Source organism: Nanorana parkeri, unplaced genomic scaffold, assembly GCF_000935625.1.
Source record: "Nanorana parkeri isolate BGI_ZX_2015 unplaced genomic scaffold, ASM93562v1 scaffold811, whole genome shotgun sequence".
NCBI classification, from domain to species: domain Eukaryota; kingdom Metazoa; phylum Chordata; class Amphibia; order Anura; family Dicroglossidae; genus Nanorana; species Nanorana parkeri.
In genome coordinates, this window is record NW_017307079.1 from 321,492 (window position 1) to 332,046 (window position 10,555).

The 10,555-nt window shown below is 42.4% G+C and overlaps 1 protein-coding gene across 1 annotated transcript in view; it reads right to left on the reverse strand.

The window, feature by feature from the left end:
• Positions 1-10,555, reverse strand: part of KIAA1107 (KIAA1107 ortholog) — a 60,475-nt gene that overhangs the window by 35,692 nt on the left and 14,228 nt on the right. The gene's annotated exons all lie outside the window — the stretch shown is intronic.

Consider the following 10,555-nt stretch of genomic DNA (forward strand, 5'->3'; position numbering starts at 1 on the left):
CAATTATAATTCACACAAGTAACAGCTGTAAAATGTCCGGTTCTTCTGGTATTAACCACAAAAGACAAAGCTTTTCTGGAGTTACTCGACACAAGTGATTCAAATATTTCATAGCGCTCTCCGGTAGAGGGGGAGAATAACCAAAATGATGCAGTATATGAAAAGGACTGTATAAACCTTGATAACTGAAGGTGTTCAAACCATGCCAAGTTTCAATTAAAAACATAGAAAAGCAGGCTATGTAGGGGTTGTATTTCATGGTTTTGAAGAGGATCAGATATTTTGGGTTTGTCATTGACCTGCCATACCAAAAACCTGAAAACAAATCTGTATTATGAAAAAGAGCCATTAAAAAGGAGAACTATGAGGAGGGTGGTTTTCACTCAACCTCATAGTTCGAGCCGACATGTGACAATGAAACTGTCAGGCGTCGGCTCAATTGATCCGGAAGTAAGCGAACACATACTGTCGCTCGCTCACTTCTCGATCAACTCCCTGAAGAGAGCCGTGACGGTCACTCACGGCTCCCTGCAGGGATTCCCCCCTCTGATCCTCCAGCGCTGACTGGGGGAACGGACGGGGGAGGGTACAGCTGGCTCTGCCTCTAGATAGGCAGAGCCAGCTGTCACTCACGCAGCTGGGTGGATCTCGACAGCATTGTAGGGATCTGTCCCAGCTGCAGCGGTCCAAGTGTGAGCATATTAATGAAGTCGATAGATTGCATGCAGGTGTACCTGGAGGTAGCCTACTCCTCATTAGATCTCCTTAAAGGACCCCAGTCTAGTAGCTACACAACACCTCTTCCCACCATGTGGTCCCATGAGGTCAGTGTAGGGGCCATTTAAACTATGTTAATTCCACACAGCCAAGAGATGGTGGGTTTGACTGAAGACAAGAATATTTTGTTGAAAAGGTTGATAATTTATATTGACTCAAATGTAAGAAAGATTCTGGAACTGAAGTGTCTCTCAAAAGGGAGTGGAGGTTTAAGGAAAAGGAGATGTTACCAGCTTCAGTTTTCTCATAACGGACTTTAAAATTACTGTGGGAGCCAAAATGGTTAAATGTTTACATTACAAATCAGAATAGATGTGATAGTAGCAGGGACAGAGCAAAAGATAGTCAGCATATACACGGATTGGCCAGATTATTATGACCACCCCATCAGTACTTCATTGGGCCACGAGATGACTTCGTTGGGCCGCCTCGTGACTCCACGAGATGTTGAAAGGTGATGCGAGGAATCTGACACTGCACTGTTGCCCTTCTATTGTTTTGTACCAGTCTTGCCACTCTCCGTTCTGCCCTAACAACAGGTCGCTGACGGCCACTAGTCGCTGACGGCCACAATTTGCACTTCAGACCCAGATTTTCGGCTGACAGTCCAGTCGTCTTTAAACACTTTAACAACAGCTGCTCTTGAACATTTAACGAATTCTGCTGTTTTGCTGACACTCGCTCCGAGCGCCAACAATCATTCCACGTTCAAAGGCTGTTAAATCGCGTTGTTTACCCACATCTTCAGAAAAAAAAAAAAATAACTTCTACTGTCGTGGTAAACAACCTGCTTCCCTATTTATTATGGTCTGGCCCTCTAGCAACTTCAACGTGAAATTATAGCTAATTTGCCTACAAACGTCAGGTGGTCATAATAATCTGGCCACTCAGTGTATATACCTCCTATAATGTTGGATTGCAATCCCAGTGCCACGTACATTAGGATTGTTCCATATAGCAGTAGGCAAGTGTTCCATAACTAAGATGTACAGCAGAGGAGAAAGGGGGCAGCCTAGTCGAGTCCCCTTACTACATATAGAAGCAGAAAGGAGACCATTTACTCAGATCCCGTTCTAAGAATGATGATGAAGAGCCAAATTTTGCCAAGAATATTAGGGCCTTGGCCTATATGAAGAATCCACAGATATGTTGGAATCGATTTTCTCTGGGTATACAGACAAGAAGAATTATGACACAAAGGCCTCACTGTTGGATGATCCAATACATATATAAACTTGAGTCAACAACCAAGCTTCATCTATTATCATTTTTTGGGAGACTGACCCTTTATAACTGCTGGATTTCTTTAACATTGCTGAATTACGAAAATAAAAATGACACCTGAATATACCAGCACCCCGTGCATGCAGGATCCTCACAAAGCTGATCTTTAAAAGTAGAGCATACAATGAGACAATCCAATAATTAGCCAATAAACTGGACCACGAGATACAGTAGATTCACATATATCTCATGTACTACACTGGCATACTTCTTTAGGGCACTTCTTTAAAGAGATCCTTTGAGGTTACTTTAATTACACTAGTCTTTACAACGTTGTCAAAGGTTGGGATGTTTTAGCCTTTACAATGTTGTCAAAGGTTGGGATGTTTAAGGGAAGTATATTTGACCATATTTGAAAATCTCTACCGGCTGCTAATCCACCCAGTTCAAGTGGATTCTTGGATTTTGATTGATTGCTCATAAGCAATTCCAAAGCACATTTTTTTAATCAAACATTTGCCAAATTGTTTTGCGTGAAGGGGGTGTTCCATTTCATTGCTATGTCTTTTACATTGTAGTCAACATTTTAAAAAGATACACTTTTTAGTGAGTCAGTGTATTTTAGCCAGTCAGGTACAAAACAAGAAAAAAGGACAATGTACCTCATACCAATGACATCACCTGCACCGTATGACACTATAGAAACTCCTGAATATCTGTCACTTTCTGGGCTCTAAAAAGCATCTAGACCCCCTGATGTGTACCTCTGCCACCATGGTTCAGCTATTCTTCCATCTGTCAAGGTTTTATCATCAACTCCCCCTCCTCCAAATGAAATGTGATTGTGTAGAACTGGATAGAAAACAGAATTAGCCTGTATTTTGACATTTACTACAGAAATAGAGAAATGTATTTTTCACCTATTTTTACTGCAATAGTGCTGTAAAGGGCACATTTTAAAAGAGCTTTCCCTTAAATCAATATCACAAAATCAGGTACTGAGCAGCGCTGAATAACGGTTTTGTGTCGATTGATTATAAAATCATTAATTTTAACCCTCAACATGAAAATTTTTTGTTATTCACAAGAAAAATAAACCACGCCCATTGTATTCTGAGTAATATAGCGTGCTAAAGTGAACCTGTCAGCCATTTTAAATACCCTGTTTCCCCAAAAATAAGACCTAGTTGTGACCATTCCCAGAGACGGTGGTGGCATAAGGGGGAACATGAAGAGCTGCAGGAGAGAATCAGCGGTGCCAACGAAGCCAGCGCTAGAGGAAGCAGAGCCGCATGAGCCGATGCCGCCTCTATAGCGCCGGCTCCTGTCACAAGCGGAGTGATACCAAATGCACTCCGCCTGAGAGGAATTGATAGTGAAAGTGCATTTCGCTCATTCTGGCCGGCAATTGGTTAGCAAATTGCTATTGGAAAGGTATGGCACCCCTGATCACCATATTTTTGTACATGAATATATGTAGACCTTTCTACATGAATAAGTGTGGATTGTTGTACATAAAAAAATAAAAATAAGACCTACCCCAAAAATAAGACCTAGTGTGTTTTTTGGAGCCAAAAAAAAAAATATAAGACAGTGTCTTATTTTTGGGGAAACATGGTATTTAAAACCAAAAGGTCACATCTAGCAGCAGGAACCACATGGTGTCCAACACTGCCTTTGTTAGCCAGAAAAGCCTTTCCAGTGCACCCTTCTGATCCTAGTTTAAACTGAGCTTGTGGCCAGGCTATAGATATTTAAGCATTTACATAGTAACAGGCAGTAAATTGGCTTAAAAACAAGCCCTCAATGACGGCTGTAGCTACAGAACTTTGTAGCAAGTCATCCTCAGATTTTACTTAACAGCTCATTTCACCCTGCGGTCGTCTCATAGCAGTGACTTGGCAGCTTTTCAACGTAAATGCAGAGCAAGAGATCTGGGAGTGGGAACAGGGCTGAGCAACATTCTACAACTGACTTTGCCTTTGTTGTCAAATTTGAGGATGAACTGCTCCACAGTGCCTGCAGCTACAGAGGACAGTAAGGGCTTGTTTTTTTTAAAGCACAGCTATTGCTTATTAAGAAAATGTATATACTTAAATGTAGATAGCCTGTAAACAGGCTCACTTTAAGTCTGTAATTAGAGAAAAGAGCAACTTTAGAGGCTAACACTATATTACCAAATAATCCATGCTATACCCCTACAAATATCGCAGCAGCAGTGATAAGCTAATGTGCAAATGAATACCCAAAAAACACAGCGCTCAAACTTTACCTATAAAGTGCTAAAGAGATACCAAAATTTATAAAGTGCTTAAAACAAAACAGAATAGTAAAACAAATTCTGTGGTTATGACAATGAATTAACGTTGCTTACCACCTCCTTGCCTATATTTGCCTGGCAGTCATGTTGAACCTCTAAAATTTTAAAACTTTGTACCAGTGACTGCACACAGTGAAGTCAGGACACCGGATATACATTCTTGATTTGGATCAATGACTTAAAACGTATTGAAGCCATAATATTCTCATGACAGACAGGCAACTAGCACAGTTAGGCTTTAAGATCTCAACGTCTAAGAGTTGAAGAATAAACTTTGTCCAATGAGAAGTCCTCAGTGGCCAATAAGAGCATGCCCATGGTTACGAGAATGGTGAGTGGGGTATAGCAACAATGTCTAGGAAATCAAGTCAAAGCCTTAGAGTGAAGCCAGGATCAGAGAGGCAGAAACAATAGCTTTTAATGGCTGACCAAAAGGTAACACCAGGCATCTTGTACTTTTACTTGTGTACTTAAAATGGTTTCTCAGAGAGTTATTACTGACTGGTCAGCAGCACGAGTGCAGTTTAAAAATCTGTAATTAAATATTAAAGGAGAACTATGACTTAAGGGCAAATAAAAATACCCCTTACCTTGATTGTAGTAGCATCGTTCTTTTTTTCTAAATTCGCAGCACATCACAGATAAAAACCCTCAAAGCTGTAGTAAATGGCTGTCTTCAGCCATGCTCCAAGCTCCTTTCCTCTTAGGGGGCGTTAACATTTGATCCAGCCCACCCACGGATTTTTTTTCAAATGATCTCATTGCTGTGGCCGCGCTTCCTCTCATCGTGCACAGCTGTGTTTTGTCAGCTCGTGCACGCAGGCTCCTACCCCTCTCTCTCTCTGCATTCCCCATATCTGTAGGACATAAGAGTGAAGCTGGGTGTTGAGATAATGTAAATCCAGCGTGCATGCATAGCAGTTACCTCGTCCCCGTGTGCCAGCTTTTCTCTCTCTCTCCCTCTCTCGTGGATCGCTGATGACAGAGGGGAAGGAGCTCTCTCTCTCTCTCTTCAGCATTTACTACAAATCGGAAAGTCCATATATGGTAAATTATGTCACTGGAGATCCCTGCTGATCGGATCTGATCAGCGATCCACGATCTGTCAGCAGAGAGAGAGAGGGGGGGAGGAGCTGGCACACGGGGACGTGTGACCTGAAACTGACCTGAAACAATTATAGGAGTTCCATCATCACGGGCTGCACGCTTGTTCCAGATTGTCATTAGCAATCGACGATCCGTCAGCAGGGAGAGAAAGAGAGGGGGGAAGGAGCTGGCACACGGGGACGTGCAGGTAAGGAGAGAGCTGCTGCGCATGCCCATATATTCGTGGACGCGCAGCAGCTCTCAAGAATCACTGTCCATCAGTGGGGAGGATCCCGTCAGATACGTCGGGATGTCTTCTCATTGCGGAGCTTAACCCCGCCCACCACCTAAAATAAGGTTTTACAGCCTTCCTGTGCATTTTGGCTAATTACAGTAAATTACATAATTTACTTATTTAGCCTAAGGAATGCATTCATAAAAAAAAGATAGAACCCCATAGTTCTCCTTTAAAGTGGACCTTTACCCATAGCTTTAAAATAACAAACACACCTTTAGAAATGTTTAGTAATAGCAATCTACAAATATATACTTCTAGATAATTGCAGGCTTTGTATTCTTTGCATACCTTATTTCTCTTTTCTTTCTAAAAGTGGCCATGTTTACCAAGGGCAGATTAGTAGCTCTCTTATTACATCCTGGATTTCTGGCACATGTGACTAGACATGTGACCATACACATCTCAGGGGAGGAAAATGCCTTTCCCTGAGATTACAGATGAGATTTCCCAGCAATGCTCTGCTGATGACAAGGCAATTCCCAGGGTGCATACCATTGGTAAACTGAAGTAATTTGCACTTTCAAAGCAGGAAGTGAATGCTCTGCAAGTATAAGTATTTCAAAATCACAGCATTTTACACCAGACAAGAATCATCAATAATCATCATCAATATCATCATCAATCATCTAGTTTGTGGGGGACACTAGTTTGTGTCCCCCCGTTACCCTAAGGAGAACTATGGGGAAAAGCCGAGCCCATAGTTCTCCTTTAAAGAGAATGGAGTCGAAGGGATATTTACATAGGTAGCACAGATGAGAAGTTTAAAGGATTTGGTATAAATGCTCTGTGGTGTCAGGTAGGATGCTCAGGAGGAGATTTTACAGAAGTATAAAAAAAATAACCACACCACTTGGTGAGGAAGAATAAAGTATGGCAATAAAAGTGCATTTATTTAGCCAGTATTTCCTGCTTATAGTTCGTAAAATACTGCACATACCATTTTTGCTCTGTTAAGGTGCCCATACACCGTGCGATGATTGTACAATTTTCGTACGATAAACGCAAAGTTGATGGGGAGTCTACAACCGCAAATACTGTACAATCGTACAACTTTGTCTTTCCAGCAGGCTAGAAAACTTCCGTCGAATCGCATGAAAGGTTGGTGGCGTTTCCATACGTCAAAACGATTAACACTGTTCATGCGCAAACGAATTGAACTGTGCGATAGTCTGTGCATGATGGGGCCGTGAATGAAAATATTCAGCCGATGATTGCAAGGTGTATGGGCAGCTTTACACGGATGCATAACGAAGAACAAAACTTACAGAGCTTGCAAATCTATTGAGACTTTCTCACTGTATCCCATCCTGTTTGACCTTTCAATTGCTTGGCGAGCATGCACACTGACTGGCTCTCTTCTTTAAGCACATTCTGTACATCACAAAGCGGAGAATTAGACTGAAAATCTGCTTTCTACTTTCAGCTGAAATGTAGCAACTCTCAAACCATATTTCAGTTAACCCCACAATCTGAAATGAAAAATGAACTAATGACTTTCATGTGAACATACATTGGAGTGTAAAAAGGCAAAGTATTGGGCATTTCCAGATTAAACCTGCAGTGGTTACCTCAAAGTAAATCATGTCCTTCACATACGCCTACTGTAGCATATTTTTATTGCATTCAATATAGAGATATGTAGATTAGTAACTACAAGAAAAAAAATGTTTTTTCATCCACAGTGCATTGTTTTCAATGAGTTGGCAGTCTTTCTTTGAGAGAAGGGAAGAGCAGAGTTCAACCACCATGTAGCACTGGAAAGCTGGAAGCAGAGACTGTGTATGTAATCAGAAATTGGGCATTAACATGCTGTAAGATTATTTACACCAAGTGGACAATCCCAGTGATCAGTTGTGAACGTGCAGGGCAATTAGCAATATACAAGGATTAAGAACTAACAAAGGCCTGAGAGCGCTGAAAGATGATTTTCGCAGAGAAACTCTCCTTGCAGTGGGGCTGCAAGTGTTAAATACTTGTAGGTCTAGGATACTGAGGAAATTACTTACTTTCCTGATCCGCACTGCTGCAGGCTCCAAGACGACCACCTTCCTAGTCTCTTCCTAGGAAGGCCTGCTCACATCATCAAGTACAATGCAGGGCCTATAGTCCTGCATTATATGGGAGGATGCCAAGGGACAGTCCATAAGCTGAAGTGTAGAGGAGACAAAGAATACCGAATGCTGGGGGAGCAGGGATCAGTTACTAAAAACTGCTTTACCCAAGTACCCTAGACATAAAAGCATTTAACTCAGGAGTCAGGAGGAACACAACATGATTATAAAAAAAAGGTACTACCATAACTTTGCAAAAATATGGTCCATTTCTTTTTTAAGTACATTTTTACATAGTTACATAGTATTTGAGGTTGAATAAAGACAGTAGTCCATCAAGTCCAACCTATACTCTTCTCTTCTCCCATATGCCTTCTTTATTATTTATGTTCTGGTCTGTGTGACCAGGCATTTGTGTCACCGCCTCCCTACAGAGAAATGCCTCTCGATCATGTTTCTTCCGCTTGATGTTTTCTGAATGCAAGTATGCGGACGGCTATGATCTCCGTCATGATCTGCCCACAGCTATAGGAAGGCATTATTTGTAAAAATATAGAAGCATTTTCACTGCAAATGTGGAAAGGGAGCAAAAGATAGACAGGATCCTGCAGTGCAGCTGCTTTTGGTCAAGGGCAGGGATAGTCAAACTGCAGCCCTCCAACTGCTGTGGAACTACAAATCCCATTAGGCACTGCAAGCCACAGTCATGACTCCCAGAGGCAAATGCATCATGGGATTTGTTGTTTCACCGCAGCTGGAGGAGTTTGCCTACCCCTGGGCAAGGGGGAACATTAGAAAGCAATTTTGCTTATCGCTCATGCAGGTTCCTGCTCGAGAGTGCGAGGGGAGACCCAGTGCAAGAGTAGATTTTACATTTCCCAGGAGTTCAGCTTTACCACTGTCCAGTGGGGACAGAAATATCAGCTTTTAATAATGTACTTCTAGTTGTTGACAGAACACAACTTTTTAAAAACACAGTATTATATGCTGTGCCTCAAAATAATGTTTTCTACAGACACAATCACCTGATAATGGAGTTGCCAACATTAGTTACATTTCACCACATCAGCAGATGCAGTGATGCTATTCTTTTACACAGCGCTTCTAAAAATGTCATTGCTGTCACACAGCTGACAGACAAATTCAATTTATAAATGTGGAATGGAATACAATCCATACTGTCAATCACAAGGGTGAAACGGTCAGCTCTGTACTAACCTTTAAACACTCAAAGGAAATAAACCAAAATATTTTCGTGAAAAGAAAAAAAAATCCAAACAACTTAAAATGACACTAAACTCAGGTGTTAAATCTTACAAATGCACTCAAGTACCTTAACCATCACCGTAACTGTACTTTGTGTATCACTCGGTTGTAGATCCTCAAATCATCTCTGAATTGGTGCCGGCACTGTCCTTCCTTCTGGAGGGTGGCTACTTTTGTTCCCCATAGTCCCCGTTTGTGTTCTAAAGTAGTCACCGCTCCAAGATCACTCCTGTGATGGACTACAGTCTCAGGTTCAGTTTACTAATTTGTATTGCGATTGTAGTCCGTCACAGGAGTGATCCTGGAGCGGTGACTACTTTAGAACACACACAGGGACCATGGCGAACAAAAGTAGCCCCCCTCCAGAAGGAAGGACAGTGTCAGCACCAATTCAGAGATGATTTGAGGATCTACAGCTGAGTGATACACAAATAAGCTACATTTATGTTAATAGTGAAGGTAATTGAATGTATTTTTATGGTTTAACTTCTGAGTTTAGTGTCACTTTGAAGCTGAAGTCCTTGCAAATTTGGGAAACAATAGCCCTATGTCACAGAGTGCAAAATGCACTTACAGATGTAGTACAGTGTAGCTCGACAAGAAAGGGTGGAACCCTATCCTTTAGAGTAGACCATGCGTTTAGATAATAGCTTGCCTGAGTCCCTAAGAAATGATGACACAAGAAGCTGGTTCCCCCTTATGGAGAGAGTCGGTCTACGAGAACAAAGCAGTGGCTGCAACAGGAGGCCGTAGGTAAATCTGATACAGAATCTGCAGAGGAAGACAAGAAGCACACTTGTAGCTCCTGCATTCAGTCAGCAAACATATGTGCTATTTGGCCCAAAGTGCATGACTGAAATAAAAACCTCATCAGGCAGAGACGCACACAATGGGGCCAGGAAGACTCCAGAGAAGGCATAGACTCTAGAAGCACAGGACAAGGTGATTATAGGCTGCAGACGTCAGTTTGATCATTAGGGATGTTGCAGGCAGGCCCATTAGTGAAAACATGAGTTGATTACCTGATAACTCTGTTTCCAGGAATCTTCCAGGACAGCCATCGAGATATAGGCTCCGCCTGCCTGCAACAGGAACCACATTAAATAAATACACTCCTCCTTCCATCCCAATTCAGTAACCTCTAGGACCGAAGGCTACCCCATGCACAAAAGTATCCCCTCCTTCATCCAACCACGGATGCCACCTGGATACACACCAAGGGCGGGGACTGGCTGTCCTGGAAGAATCCTGGAAACAGAGTTATCAGGTAATCAACTCATGTTTTCCCCAGTCATCTTCCAGGACAGCCATCGAGAGGATCAGTGAGGACAAATCTTACCTCCTAGGGTGGGACCACAGCCTGCAGGACTTTCCTGCCAAACGCCTGGTCTTGTTGAGTCATAAGGTCCAGCCTGTAGTGCCTGACGAATGTCTGGAAGCTGGACCACGTGGCTGCTCTGCAGATCTGTTCTGGAGTAGCCCCTGCTCGCTCTGCCCAGGACGTAGCCCATGCTCGAGTCGAGTGTGCCGTGA